This window comes from Prionailurus bengalensis, chromosome B3 (genome assembly GCF_016509475.1).
Source record: "Prionailurus bengalensis isolate Pbe53 chromosome B3, Fcat_Pben_1.1_paternal_pri, whole genome shotgun sequence".
Classification (NCBI taxonomy): domain Eukaryota; kingdom Metazoa; phylum Chordata; class Mammalia; order Carnivora; family Felidae; genus Prionailurus; species Prionailurus bengalensis.
The window spans coordinates 114992879-115006337 of record NC_057355.1 but is presented as its reverse complement, the minus strand read 5'-3'; the positions used below and the strand labels follow the sequence as shown (position 1 = coordinate 115006337).

Sequence of the window (13459 nt, the reverse complement as noted above, 5' to 3'; positions counted from 1 at the left end):
GAAGAGACCTTTCAGTGTTGTGCTTCCAGAAGAGAGAAGATTTGGAGCTTAGAGGAGGAAAATGCCCCTATAAAAGGCACTGGGGCCATGGGGACTTCCCCAAAAGTTGGAAGTCTGATAGCTGAGTTGTCATTCATTTGGGCACCCACTCATTCACTCACTCAACTGGCAACTCCATTGCCAGTAGGCAATGGGCCAGGTCACTGGCTGGAGGAGCCACAGGGGGCCAGTGTTTGTCCTTATAGCATCTGCAGCCCTGTGTGGAAGTGGGGTGGGCACACTGCAGGCGTCATGGCAATAGTGCAAGTGCTCAGACGAGGGCTGAGGGCCGTGGAGCTCCAGGAATCAGTGCCTCAGGCGATAGGAAGAGCCCCTCAGGTTAGTGACATCTGAGCCCAGAGTGGAAGGAAGAGTGAGACAGGGGACTAGCATCGCAGGCTAGTAAAGCACAGCAGCCACATTGGGCTAAAGGCATGAAAAAGGAGTGGTGTATCTGGGGAATGTGGCACGTGATTATCACAAAGAGGGCTGCACACACACCCCTGGAACATGTAGGAAAGGCCTGGAGTGACTGAGAGGTTGTTGCTGGAGAGGTGGGGTAGAGGAGGGTTCAGGGAGGACCCCCGAGGCTTTACCTTCATTGGTAACATTTCTCTCTCTCTCTCTCAAATTAATCTTTTTTTAAATTTTAGAGAGGGGGCAGAGAGGGGCAGAGGAAGAGGAGAGAGAGAGAGAGAGAGAGAGAGAGAGAGAGAGAGAGAATTAAGTAGGCTCCACGCTGAGCTCCGAGACTAAATTGGGTCTTGATCTCACAACACTAGGATCATGACCTGAGCTGAAATCAAGAGTCAGATGTGCTCAACCAACTCAGCCACCCAGGCACCTCTGCATTGGTAACATCTCATTTCTTAAGCGGGGTGCTGGTGCAAGGGTGCTCTTTATGCCTTTTGTACGTGTGGAATTTTCCTAATGACTTTTCAATCTCTGTGGGAAAGCTCATGGTGCGTGGAGGCTGAGGAGCTTCTTAGCTTCCTTCCCAGTGTCATGGCTTGTAAGTTGCTGTTTTTTTGTTCCCTTTGCCAAGGTCTCAGAGGCAACACCTCTACAGAAAAAGCAGGACAGAGAGCTTGACTCTCCCAGCCCTTGGGCGTGTGGTTACTGGAACCGAATGCTTCCCAACCAGGGAGGTGTGAGGAAAGAGGAATGAGTCTAAGCCCCATTTTGTGTCCTCAGGGACAGCTTACATGCCCCCTGATGGACACTGCCCCAAGTTCTTTTTCAAGTGAATTTCCCTTCAGCTACACTGTTTGCTTTTCCTGCCAGAGCATCCTGCCCCCTCCAGTGCAGCCCCGAGGAGACCCAGCCCCTGCCTTCCTGGTGTGCAGAGCTTAAAACAAGAGCCCTCTGCCCATCGGACATCCTTACCATTTCCAGCTATTGAGTGTAATCAGGTGTGCCAGGATCTGATTTCAAAGCCCAAATCCAAGGGGCTCAGAGGAATCCTTTCTCCCTGTTGCTCCAGTGGGAGACAAAGGGGACTGAACAAACAGGATATGCTGAGAGCTGCATGGACACAGCCCCGGCAAGACAGGCAGGCGGGCGGGCCGTAGGAACAGGCAGCCCGTGAGCTGGGGCGTTGGCATGTGTGGTTAATCATGCCCAAGAGAAATAAGAAGCGGGACAAAAAGAACAGACACAGCCATCTATCTGACTGCCTTTCTGGATGATGTTTCCTTATAGATAGTCACACTCTTGCGGGGTCTGGAGAGTTATAGAATCCCTACTCTACTAGAAGGTCCTGACTCTGGCCATTTACCTTGCAGTTTTTCTAGAAATTGTGGGGCAGGAGAGAAGTAGAACTCGGGGATCTACAAGCAAGTCAGGACTGATGTGGGGTGCAGTTGAGAGAAGACACCCTGGCTGCAGCCCAATGTTTGGGTCCTGGTGATTCTATTTGTTTCTGTCCCTGTTTCTATCTCTTTTATCCCAGGCTCTAATTGCTGGGCTTGGGAACTTCCATCTAGTAAACTCTCTCAATCATTAACTTGAAAAAGAGTCCAAAGTCATTCCAGAGAACAGAACCCTCCTTACGAGGATATTTCCTCCTCTCCTTCCTGCCCAGTTTTATATGGAAGAAATCAGAGATTAAAATAATATTTAGCAAGACCAGATTTGAAAGCAAACATAGGTCATTGAAGGCAACAAGAGTAGGAAGCAATGTGCACTGGAACCGGAGAAGCCCTGGGGATAGGCACACCCCCTCATCAGTGGCAGAACTTAATGGTATCTGCTCCCAGTTCACCATCTTTGCGAGATACTGTCACTGGTGCTTCCAATTAGAGGTACTTGGAGTATTGCCTACAGGCACTTCTGGTTCTTACAGGCACCTCACATTCTGTGAATGAGGCAGGAAGCACAAATGTCCTCCAGTACACAGGGAAGTCCCACACAACTGGAGAACGATGCCAGCCTTTTACTAATAGAGCATTGGTGAAATTGGTCATTTCAGATATTCAACTCAACCTTGAGCTTCTCCGACCCAGAGTCTTTGAACATAAAACCTACAGAAAGAGGATCTGAGAGGGAGTAGCAGATTCTAAAGGACACTGTTGGTTCTAGATGAAATAAAAAGCACCTGGAAAATGAAAACCTGCATGACATCTATAGTTAATCATTGTCTCCACAGGCAACTCTGAAACGAACTCAAAAGCTTCCAAGAGAGATTTTAATCTGGCATTAAACATCAGATTTATGGAGATGCTTTCTCCTGGGGCTAAAGTTCTGGGTGCTGGAGACTCAGAGGCTGCTTCTCAGATAAAATAGTTCTGGGGATATACAAAGTTGCTTTGCCCCTATATGGTATAAGTAGCTGGCATGCTAAGAATGGCTAAGAAAGAAAATCACAGCTAAGAGTGGATATGTGGAAGGTTCAATGAACATGCTGGTTATAAATGATTTCTGTTTATGTAATGAGACAACATGATTAGAGCTTTTCCTTAGTTAAGTGACCAGAGTGGAAACTGAGTGGGGGTCCTTGGGGGGAATTCTAGCTACATTAAATGAACTAACTAGGGCCAGTTTGGGAAGGGGCAGGGGGACACCAGAAGACACCAGCCAGATATCTCTTAAAGGGAGAGAGTTGATGAATCCATCATTCTACTCATAAGCAAATGACCTTCACAAAGAATTTGAATTCTAGGGAGATTGTAAGCAGAAAATTGCAATGTCTTTCAGAACTCCATTTGTAATTCAAGATGAACCACTGTTAACTCTGAGGTTACCCAGCCAGGGAGGGTGGGAAAGGCAGGCCCATTAATCGAAAGGTGGCAGGAGACCCCTCCAGGTGAGCTAACTGAAAGAAGGGAGGAGATGTGCCCAGGTGGAGGACAGAAAGCCACAAAGAAAAGAAATACCCCTTCCCTCATTTTCTGGTGTGGCCAGGAGACAGATCTGCTTGAGGGAAGCAGATGGTCTAACCCGAATTCCCTCTCAGAACCAGAGTGATTGGAGCTTGTCTGAGTAGAACTGAAATCCTTGCTCTGACATGCACTAGTCTAATGCACATGTCTAGTGTTTTATGACATTAAACACGCTAGTTAAACCTGAACTTTGGTCCCTCACTTATAAGATGGTGTTAATGGTACCTGCCTCAGAGGGTTGTTGAGGAAATAACTGATCATTTATGGATCATCCTTATTTGTGCCAGGCCTGGGATCAGAGGCTGGAGAGACAAGGGTGAAAGGGCAGACAGTTTCAGGAGATGGCTTATGGAGTGAACTGAGTACAGACACTGCCTGACATATAGTAGCTGCTCAACAAAGCCCTTACAAATTATTTCCAGCCCAGGGGTGCCTGGGTGGCTCAGTCAGTTAAGTGTCCGATTCTTGATTTTGACTCAGGTCATGATCTCATGGTTTGTGGGATGGAGCCCCACGTCAGACTCGGTGCTGACAGGGCACAGCCTGCTTGGGATTTTCCCTCTCCTCTCTCTGCCCCCCACCCCCTTTCAAAATAAATAAATAACTAAACATTAAATTTTTTTTTCCAGCCTAAAATTACTAGTCATGCTGTGCAGAATGAAGAGAGGGTAGATAGGCAAGGCTTTGCTGAGTGGTGATGGTGCAGCTGAGACCTGAATAACAGCAAGGATCCAGTCCTGGGGTCTGTACCCTGCCCCCTACCAATGGGGCAACTGCTGTGCACAAAGAGTTTGAGCCTGACATTACACCGCACTTTCTAGCTTCAAAAGTGACTCTACGTATTAGAACAAATGTCAGCAGTTTTCAAATTTGTTCATTGGAGCAAGAGCTATTCCATGGAGAGCCTGCAGGGATGTGAGGAGAGATCTTGAGCTCATATTCTCTTCAACTAGAGTAGTCCTTCTTTAGTTGGTTTTATATCCTGGACCTCTAAGAAAGATCCAACCTATTTATTGAGTGTCCTTAATGTGCTTGACACTGCTCTGGTGCCTGGGGCATTCGGTGAACAAATCAAAGATGCCTGGCCTCCAGAGCTCATCTTGTAGCAGAGAAGACACACCGTGAATGGTAAAAAAAAAAAAAAAAAAAAAAAAAAAAAGATTTATTATGTTGCATGGTGATGAGTGCTTTGGGAAAGGAAAAGTGGAACAGGATGGGGGTAAGGAGAGTAGGCTGCAATTTACACAGATTAGGTCTCATGGACAGGTGACATTTTGGTAAAAAGTTAGAGAGGTAAGGGAGGTATGCCAATATCCGGGAAAGGAGATGAGGACATCAACTATGGGACTGTCTGGGGAATATGATTCTCTCAAAGAGTTCAAAGTCCAAAGTCAGTGAGGTGAAGAGTGCTTGGTGACAGGAGGAATAACATGGAGAATGGGGTGGCCATAGCAGGTGAGCAGGGGAAGTAACAAGAGATAACATGGCAGGTGCTGGTGGGCACACTGAGCTCTAAGGGACAGGGGATAGACTTTGCTTTCAGTCCGAGTGAAAAGGGAGTCACTTCAGAGTTTTGAATGGAGGAATAGCATGATCTAATTTAGGTCTTATAACTGGAGAATGGGTCATTGCATTAACCCAAGATCAGACCCCTGGTGAAGGTTGGAAAACCATCCACATGCATCACATGGTCATCCCCATGGCCCCCTGGGGTGAAACCTGGCAGATTACTTCTATGCCCATTTTACACATTGGGAAACTATGACTCAGGGAGGTCACTGGGGTTCTTTGAGGGCACACACTAGAATGTGGTGGGCTGGGGAATGAAGACCTACAGCCTCCCATGACTTGGTCTCTGATGGGTTGCTGGACATCAGGGGCTGGCTGTCCACTCCACAGTGTCCAGCTGAGTTCCTTGTGTCCTTGAGAACTGTTTTAGTGCAGACAAAAGACCACCTGGGTTTATTTGGTTTTTCAAAATTAGTATTTTATTTATTAAAGTTACACATTTAAAAAGCTCAGTTGTCCCTTAGGCTCTAAAGTTCACCTTATAAATTTTATTCTACTCTGTTTATAAATCACGGATTCTCAAGAAAAGCTTGTAATGTCCTCACATTTCAAAAGCTCCTTCCTTGCCCTATGCCTTAACAATGAACCCAATACATTCTACTTGGTACATCCCACATCATGTATTCCACAGTAAATCATGCCAGAAAGGAAGACAGAGCACTGCTGGGGGGCTGGGGTGCAGGAGGAACTGGGCCAGACATGACTAGACCCCAGGCCTGCAGGGTGGGGCAGACTTCCTGCCAGGCACCCTGTTGCTGGGCAGGACACTAGCGCAGAAGATTCAAGAGGCACCTGGATGAAGGAAGAAAAGGAAATGCTTTCTCTTCTTCTGTTCCCTGTCTCCTTTTTTACCTTTCCTCTGGAGAAAACTTTGTGAAGGCAAAGTTGCAGGTTGATGAGCAGAGGCTCAAGGGACAGATTTGCAGCATAGACCCTCCAAGCCCATCTCCCCTTCCCTCCACTATCCACCCCCCAAGTCCACCACCCACCCACCCTCCCCCCGTCCCCTCCCCCCCCCCCACCAGTGTATCTCTGCTTTTCTAACTCCTCTGCCCTCCCTTTGCTTCTCAGGACTCCAGTCTTTCCCTATCACTCTCCCTCCCGCTGTCTTCCTCCTCTCCCCTCCCTTCTTTGGGCCTTGGGAGCTCTCTGCCCTCCCCCCTCCTAGCGCGTCCTTCCAAACCCACACTCTTTGTTGCTGAATTCAAGGTTCTCAATACAATAAAGCTTTGATGATTGGCCCCGATTGAGAAGGAATGTCAGCTTAAATTAATGAAGGGTCTGAATAATAGAATTTTAAAGCAAAGTTTAGTTGCTTTCACATAGTAAGACATCCTTTCCAGGGAGAAAACTGTGCATTCAAATGCAGTAAAAGCTAAGGCTGAGAAATGGGGCAATATGTCTTAGATTCTTTTAAATGCTTTAACAGAAAGGGCCGTCTATAATTGGCATATACTTTCTTTGTATCTGAGTGTTTTTGCTCCTAAAACCTTTCATTTTTAGCGACCAACATTTATTTTTATCACTGAGATTTTACCGGGTTTCTCACCGATCTACCAGTTTCAACTCCTGAATTCTTTATGACAGGAGACATTTCCACATGGAAACTCTCTAAAATTTTTTGCTTTTCAATTTCGTGAGCAATACATGAACACATTCTTGTTTACAAAAAAAATAAAACCTTAGAAATAATAATAAATGAGAGTCTTATAAATAATAAAAGGATTTGTGTCCCAGTTTACATCACTTTAAGGTGGTAACAGTGTGTGATCTATAACAAATTATCCTGCACAAAAATCCCTTTTCAGGGGTCCTATCCAAAAGGGAACCATCTATATCTAACTGGGTCTTGCTTTCTTGCAACAATATGGCATCCATCCCTGAGGTGCGGAAAGCCCTGAGCTCTCCCATTTGGTACCACTATGCCTCATTCCATTCCCTTTCGGTACTGCCACATCCCACCCCTGAAAGGAACACTCACCAAGATGAAACGAACACAGCAAATGTTAACAAGGATTGAGTCTAGATAAGGGTACTTGAGTGTTTATTATGCTATTTTCTCTGCTTTTATGAATGTTTAAAAATTCACAATAAAAAAAAAAAAAGAAAGAAAAACTCACCAAATGCTAAGAATAGCAAAATAGCCAAATAATCCTTGGAAGAAAAAAAAAAAAAAAGGACTGGTTCTAGTTAATGCTATCCTCTTCTTTATAGGGTTCCCAGCCTGGCGTTGAGCAAGGCTCAGTCTTATAGGTACAGTTCAAAAATTGTACTTATAGGTACAGTTACAAAAGAAGTACATGGTGAATTTCTTAGCAACGTGCACACGTTTGTAAGCCCATCATACATATTCTCTTTTCCCCTGGGGGATAGGTTGTCCTCATTTTACAAATGAGGAAACCAAAAGGTTTGGTGTCACTACCTAATAATGCTGGCTCAGTTTCTTTCTTACGAGGCAGCAGGAATTGTTCTAGACACCTATATGTATTAACTAATTTTATTGTTATGACAACTCGGAGTTACGTGTGTAACTTGCTCGAGATTGTAAAACTAGTAAGAAGTGGGCTGAAATTTGAACCCAAGCAGTGTACTCATGAGCCCGAGCTCTTAAATACCTACATCCTCATGTGATGACATTACAGATGTCTTTCCAGTAGTCCGAGAGTGGAAATCTGGCAGCCTCCAGGGTTCACTCAGACTGCAAATGTGCTGATTTGGCCCACACAGCATTTTACAATTTTTGAATTAATTGCCATAATTTAAAGATTTATTTAAAGAAAGACTTCATCTGAAAATCCAGATTTCTTGTTCCCTTGAAAAATCAGACATGCTGGCAACTTTAGGCTGGCATCCCACGAGGTAATAAGTGGCTGGATGGAACTGAGTATACACTGCCCCTTTAGGTAGGGCACACTCTTTCCAGTTTGTCACATTCCCCACTACTCCCTGTTATTGCACCTGGCCTCTTTTTGCAGCTCTGTTACCCGTCTAACATGAGCATTTGAGTTTGTAACCACTGCGCTGTAAAAATCTACAACCCCAAGGAAGTAGAATGCAATGTCCACCCTGGTGGCATCAACATACTACCTAAGTCATATATTCACCCATCTGTCTATCCACCCAGCCATCTCTTAATGTTTCCAAATGCCCATCTTTTGGCTCTGCCTGTCTTAGGCACCCTCCCTACCTAGCTTAGCCATTCTCAAACTCACTGTACAGAGTCACATCTGCCATTTCTTGGTCAATATCTACTCTTCTCCCACTCAGAAGGGCAGCGTCAGAGGATGGGAGATGATCTGTTGAGGAAAAGTTATGGCGGCTGTAATGGACTGAACTGTGTCCAACCCCCCACCCCATACCACCAAATTCGTATGTTCAAGTCCTAACTCCCAATATGAATGTGCCTGGAGATGGGCCTTTAAAGGGAGGTAATTAGGGTTAAATGAGGTCATAAGAACAGAATCCTAATCCAAGAAAGCTGGTGTCATAAGAAGAGGAAGAGACACTAGGAGTGCACACATATGAAGGACCACGTGAAGACAAAGTGAGAAAGGGCCTCTGCAAATCCAAGAGAGAGAGGTCTCAGGAGAAACCAAACTGACTGTCACCTTGATCTTAGACTTCCAGTCTCCAGAACTATGAGAAAATACATTTCTGTTCTTTAAACTATTCTGTGGTATTCTGTGATGGCAGCCTTAGGAGACAAATACAGCAGGAAACTATTTTTCACGTGTCCTCTGCTTACCCTTCCACCTACCAAGCCCCCATCTTTTTTTCCCCCTACATAATTACCTGACACCCAAAGCCATTTGGGTTAGTTACTAAGAGAAGTTGTCAGCAATCCCAGTTAAAAAGGTCTATTATTCCTCCACTGGTGTAAACACAACCATCAGAATGGGCTGGGAGCATGGGGAAAGTGCTGGGAAGATGCCACTAAAGAATTCTGTCAGTGAGATGCAGTCAGGACATTTCACTAGATCTCATGTACCTGAAATAGGGAGATATTGCCTGAAGTGCAAGCATAAGGAGACTCTGGAGCGGTGATGTAGACATGGAAAGTATTAGTAAAACCTAAAGTGGCTTAAGGAACATTGAGAGCTAGTTGGCTGGTTTTAGCAAGCTGGGTTTTTTTCTGGACAGTCTGAGTCCAGTTTAAACAGTGATGGTCAGAACAATTACTGTAAAATTGGCTTCATCTTAAGCCTTCCTATGGGTTTCCTCCAGGTGTTCTAGTTAGAAAGACTTCTGTTATTAACACAAAGATAGGTGGTTGCTGATTAACCCCAGAAGGGCCCAGAGGACTGGGAGAAAGCCAAACTGGCTTATGCTCCACATTTGCATCAGCTTTCAAGCTGTTGGACTGGTAATGACTGTGCAGTTGGACGGTGGTATTGGAGAGAGCGGCTGGACAAACCCCAGATGGGTTTTCAGATCCCAGGGGACAGACAATGGCAATAGATTTCAACCTCAGATTCTAAATGGAATGAACAGAGATCTGGAAGTAATCCAGAGGAACTGGCTCTAGAATCCCACAGCAGCAGGTTTAGAAACATCATCAGAACTACCTTCCTCACCAGCACAGGCTCCTAGAAACACTGCAATTTTAGTCAGTAGATAAGAATTTGAACGAGGTTTGATGAATGATTTGATCCAAACTGGCATACCCAGAGCTCAGTAAAGGGCAGGGAAATACAGGGTTGTTTAGACTTGCCTCTAATTCACTTCTAGCCTCACTTCCACTGAAAAGAATACAGAGATACTGAAATTTGAATGTAGATGTTTGGGGTTGGCCTTTTAACCCTCTGATGAAGCATAAAGGCAATGGTCTCTAAGGAATAAAAGGAATAATTCAATTTTCCTCCTAGTCCTCTCCTTGATGTGTGAATTCAGACAAAGCATAATTGCTCTGACTCACTTAAACCAGGGCAACACCACACAAGACCAAGCCTCCAAAAATATCACGTAGGTTTGTGAAAAATGCCACCACTGAAGAGCTTTGGACATCTTGGGAGAACACAATCGGCAAAGACCTTATCTACACAGACTCCACCCCTTGTGTTCTAAAACTTAATTTGAAAGTAAATTGCTTGGGACTTGAGATTCAAGAATCTGGGACCAGGGCTCCATGAAGCCTGAGGGAGGGGGCCTAGGGAAATGCACGCGTCTGGGATGGGAACTAAGGATCCTTGCAGGGGTCAGAAAAAAGCTCTTCAAGATTAGCACAGCTAGACTGTCTTCCTGCTCTGCTCCATCGGGGTCCCTCCATGGAAGTTTCTCATGTTTCTACTGATGTTTGATTTTGGGAAAAGGGAAATTGTTCCAAAGATCAGAAGAAGAAAGGTACTTTGGTTCCACGATGGGAACAGGTTTTTCTTTAGCTAAGTAAGAAAGGGTTTTATTTTCATTCCTCCTTCCACACCTTCCACAGTCTTCCATATATTCTCAAATACATTTTAAGAGATCTTTCTTCCCACTCACTAGTCCTACACCTCTGTGATTGGGCACTTCAACAGGCTGAGAAGCTGGATACTGGATCAGGTGTTGGGGGATGAGAAGTAATGGGGGCTTAGGCTGTGACTGGAGATTAGGTCTATAGTGATGAAACCAGGGACCCGGGGGCAGGGCGGGGGGAAGGAAGAAGCGAGAGAGAATGAGTATCCTTGCAGCACTCCTGTTAAGGGTTCAAAGAGCACACGAGGGCCCATCCAGTCCTCGCCCCCTCACAGATCCTCTAAAGGAAGCTGCCATGCCCCCACCTTCTGCTATTAGGTAGCTACATTTATAGCTCTTCCCTCAGCCCACAGCTGACTGGCTGGCTAACGACCAATGATGTTATCTGGGACAGAACAGTAAGGCAAGCCTGAGCCAATGAGATTGTCTCTTAGGAATTTCAACTAGGAATACCAAGGAAAAAAAGCCAATGGGAACTGAAGTTGAAAGGCTGAGGTATATATGGGGGAGCTTAAGAGCCCAGGATGAGCCACATGCAAGTTGAAGTCTTTCCTAAGCAGAACTACAGTCTGTAGAGTATGTCTGCTGGGAGAGGGTACCTCAGGCAGAAATACAGAGGGAAGCAGAGACTCTGAGCTAATAAGTCCCCAGGGCTGCTTCTGCTCCTAAAGGCTTTCCAATCCCAGGCCATCTATACCCTTAAAAATACCTTTTCCTTTTTAACTGAGGTAACTGAGACTCTTCTCAATGAAGAGAGCCCAACTATAACAGTTTGTATGAGTTCCATGTAGGTAAGCTGAAACTGAATTACCTGAAGACTTTTGCTTTGGGGAGAATGAGTAGTCTGGTTCCCTTAGCAAACATGGCTACTGCCATTCCTTATTTGGAAGCATCTTGTGTACTTGAGATGAGGTTTTAGGCAGGCAGGAAATAGTATGTCCTAAATTCTCCCTTTGTTCTTATGATGTCGGGGTAGGCCAAGACTATGTTTGAATCCTGAAGAAAGGAGGTCTTGCCATCTACAAAAAGTGGGCTTGTCTGGGAAAGTTAAGTCCTTGTAAAGTTACTAAGATCCAAGCCTACAAATCTCTTAGAAGGAAGCTTTAAAACCATGACTTTTTACCTACTTAAAAGGAGCAAAGAGGTGTCCAGCCATGTTGGTTCACTAGTGAGATCTCGTGAATCATTTCTCATCTCCAATTTCAGGGCTTAGGAGGGCTAAACTGGAAGGAAAGCTGAGAGCAGCCCTTGTCAATATGAAACCCCATCTATTATGTCCACAGCCTGTTGGAAATGTCCCCCGGCAAGGCTGCCATCAGCACTTGACTGAAAACACATGGAAACAGCCCACTCAGAGCAGGAATTCATTATTGGAAGAATAATAAGGGAAAGTTTTTTTTTTCTTCTCCTCTCTCTCTCTCTCTCTCTCTCTCTCTCTCTCTCTGCTGGGAGAGCTGCTTTCTGGAAAAGTCACAGGGCTTAGAGGGAATTTGAATCATGTCTGGTAATAAGAGGAGGAATGGAAGAGAAAGGGCACATTTCCAGAAGTTCTTTCATATGAAGCATGATGGTTCTGGGCAACTCAAAATTAGTTGTTCCATCTTAGATGTATTACTGAAATCAGGCCATGACTCTCTTTAACCCCTTAGCCTTTCCTGGAGTTATTAGTGCCTGATAGGTCCATGGGGAAAGTACCTAGAGTTAACTGGTTTTCTGTGGCTACACCTCTTTCAAAATGGTTGCCTGTAGACAAAAATGCCTGTAGACTAGAAAACTATTTGGTTTTCTTTCCTCAACACTAACCCATAAGTCTTCAATATGTGCTGGGTGATCTAAAGGAAAGGTATATACAAGGCATGAGTGTGAAAGAAGGAGATATGTGCCAGCTCACTGGCTACAGCATTATGTGGCAGGCATTATAAGTGTTCACTAATATCTAGTTCTCCTTCTCTTCCAAATACAGAGGAGGTCTGTACTTCCCACCTTCTTGCAGCTGGGCTTGGATGCATGACTGCTTGGCCATGAGAGCAGAAGTGATGGGTGCCATTTCTTGGGGGAAGCACTTAATTGCTAGGGCACAACCCTTCTCTCTCTTCCCCTACTGTGGCAATTGTGGAAGTACATGTTGACACTGAGATGGGATACTGAGTCATCACATGGAGGACAGCGTCCTGGGAGAGTCTCTCAGACATGCAGACTTTAAGTCACTAAGATTTCGGGCTGTTGTTTGTTTAGGCAGCAAAACCAAGTCTGTCCTGATTTATGCCCACTATTTACTGGTCTACTCCCTTCCCAGAACTGTTTGGAGCTCTGGAGAACCTGTGCTCCTTCTGAACACTGTCCTCACCAAAATTCAGAGAGGTAGGCAATGTACTTTCTCTCACACTTAGGATATTCTTTTGGGGAATGTGATGGGATCCTTCCCTCCATTTGAGCAAAAGAGGCCTCTGTTGAATTCTGTAATAGAACAAAGAAAGTCTTTTCATAGCCAAAGGACAAAAGTGATGGTGACAATATTGAAACCAAAGGAAAAATGAAAAGTTTCAGAAAAAATTTCAGAAAAAAATGACACTCTCAAGTGGCTCTAAGACCACACTTTTAAGGTCTGAATCTGATCTTTTGTACTTCCTCTTGCCTTCATTCCCCTTTTACCCATTACCTAATCCTCATTCCCCATCTCCAGAATTCTCATTTGGCAATCCAGGTTTTGCCAGGTAATCTTTTAAATCCTATCCCTGAGTGGCAACTTTGCTCACAACATATAACATAGAAGCCCTATGCGTAGAGTTCAGAACTTCTGGGCTAATCCAGAAATGTTCACTCTGTGGGCTGATAGGGACCATTTCACTGGGACTGCTGCCCATTAACAGAGTACCTAGGAGGCTAGCACAATTATGGGAACAAAGTTGACCTTTGACATATAAATGCATACGTACACACACACATAGAAAAGAAATCAGTGAGTAGGTGCAATACAAGTTACCTCACTAGCATCTCATGGGAGGTACCAGGTTTGGCAG

General features: G+C 44.9%; 1 protein-coding gene across 2 annotated transcripts in view; it reads right to left on the bottom strand.

Annotated features, from left to right (window-relative positions):
• RAD51B (RAD51 paralog B) overlaps positions 1 to 13459 on the bottom strand; it is a 646020-nt gene that overhangs the window by 53003 nt on the left and 579558 nt on the right. The gene's annotated exons all lie outside the window — the stretch shown is intronic.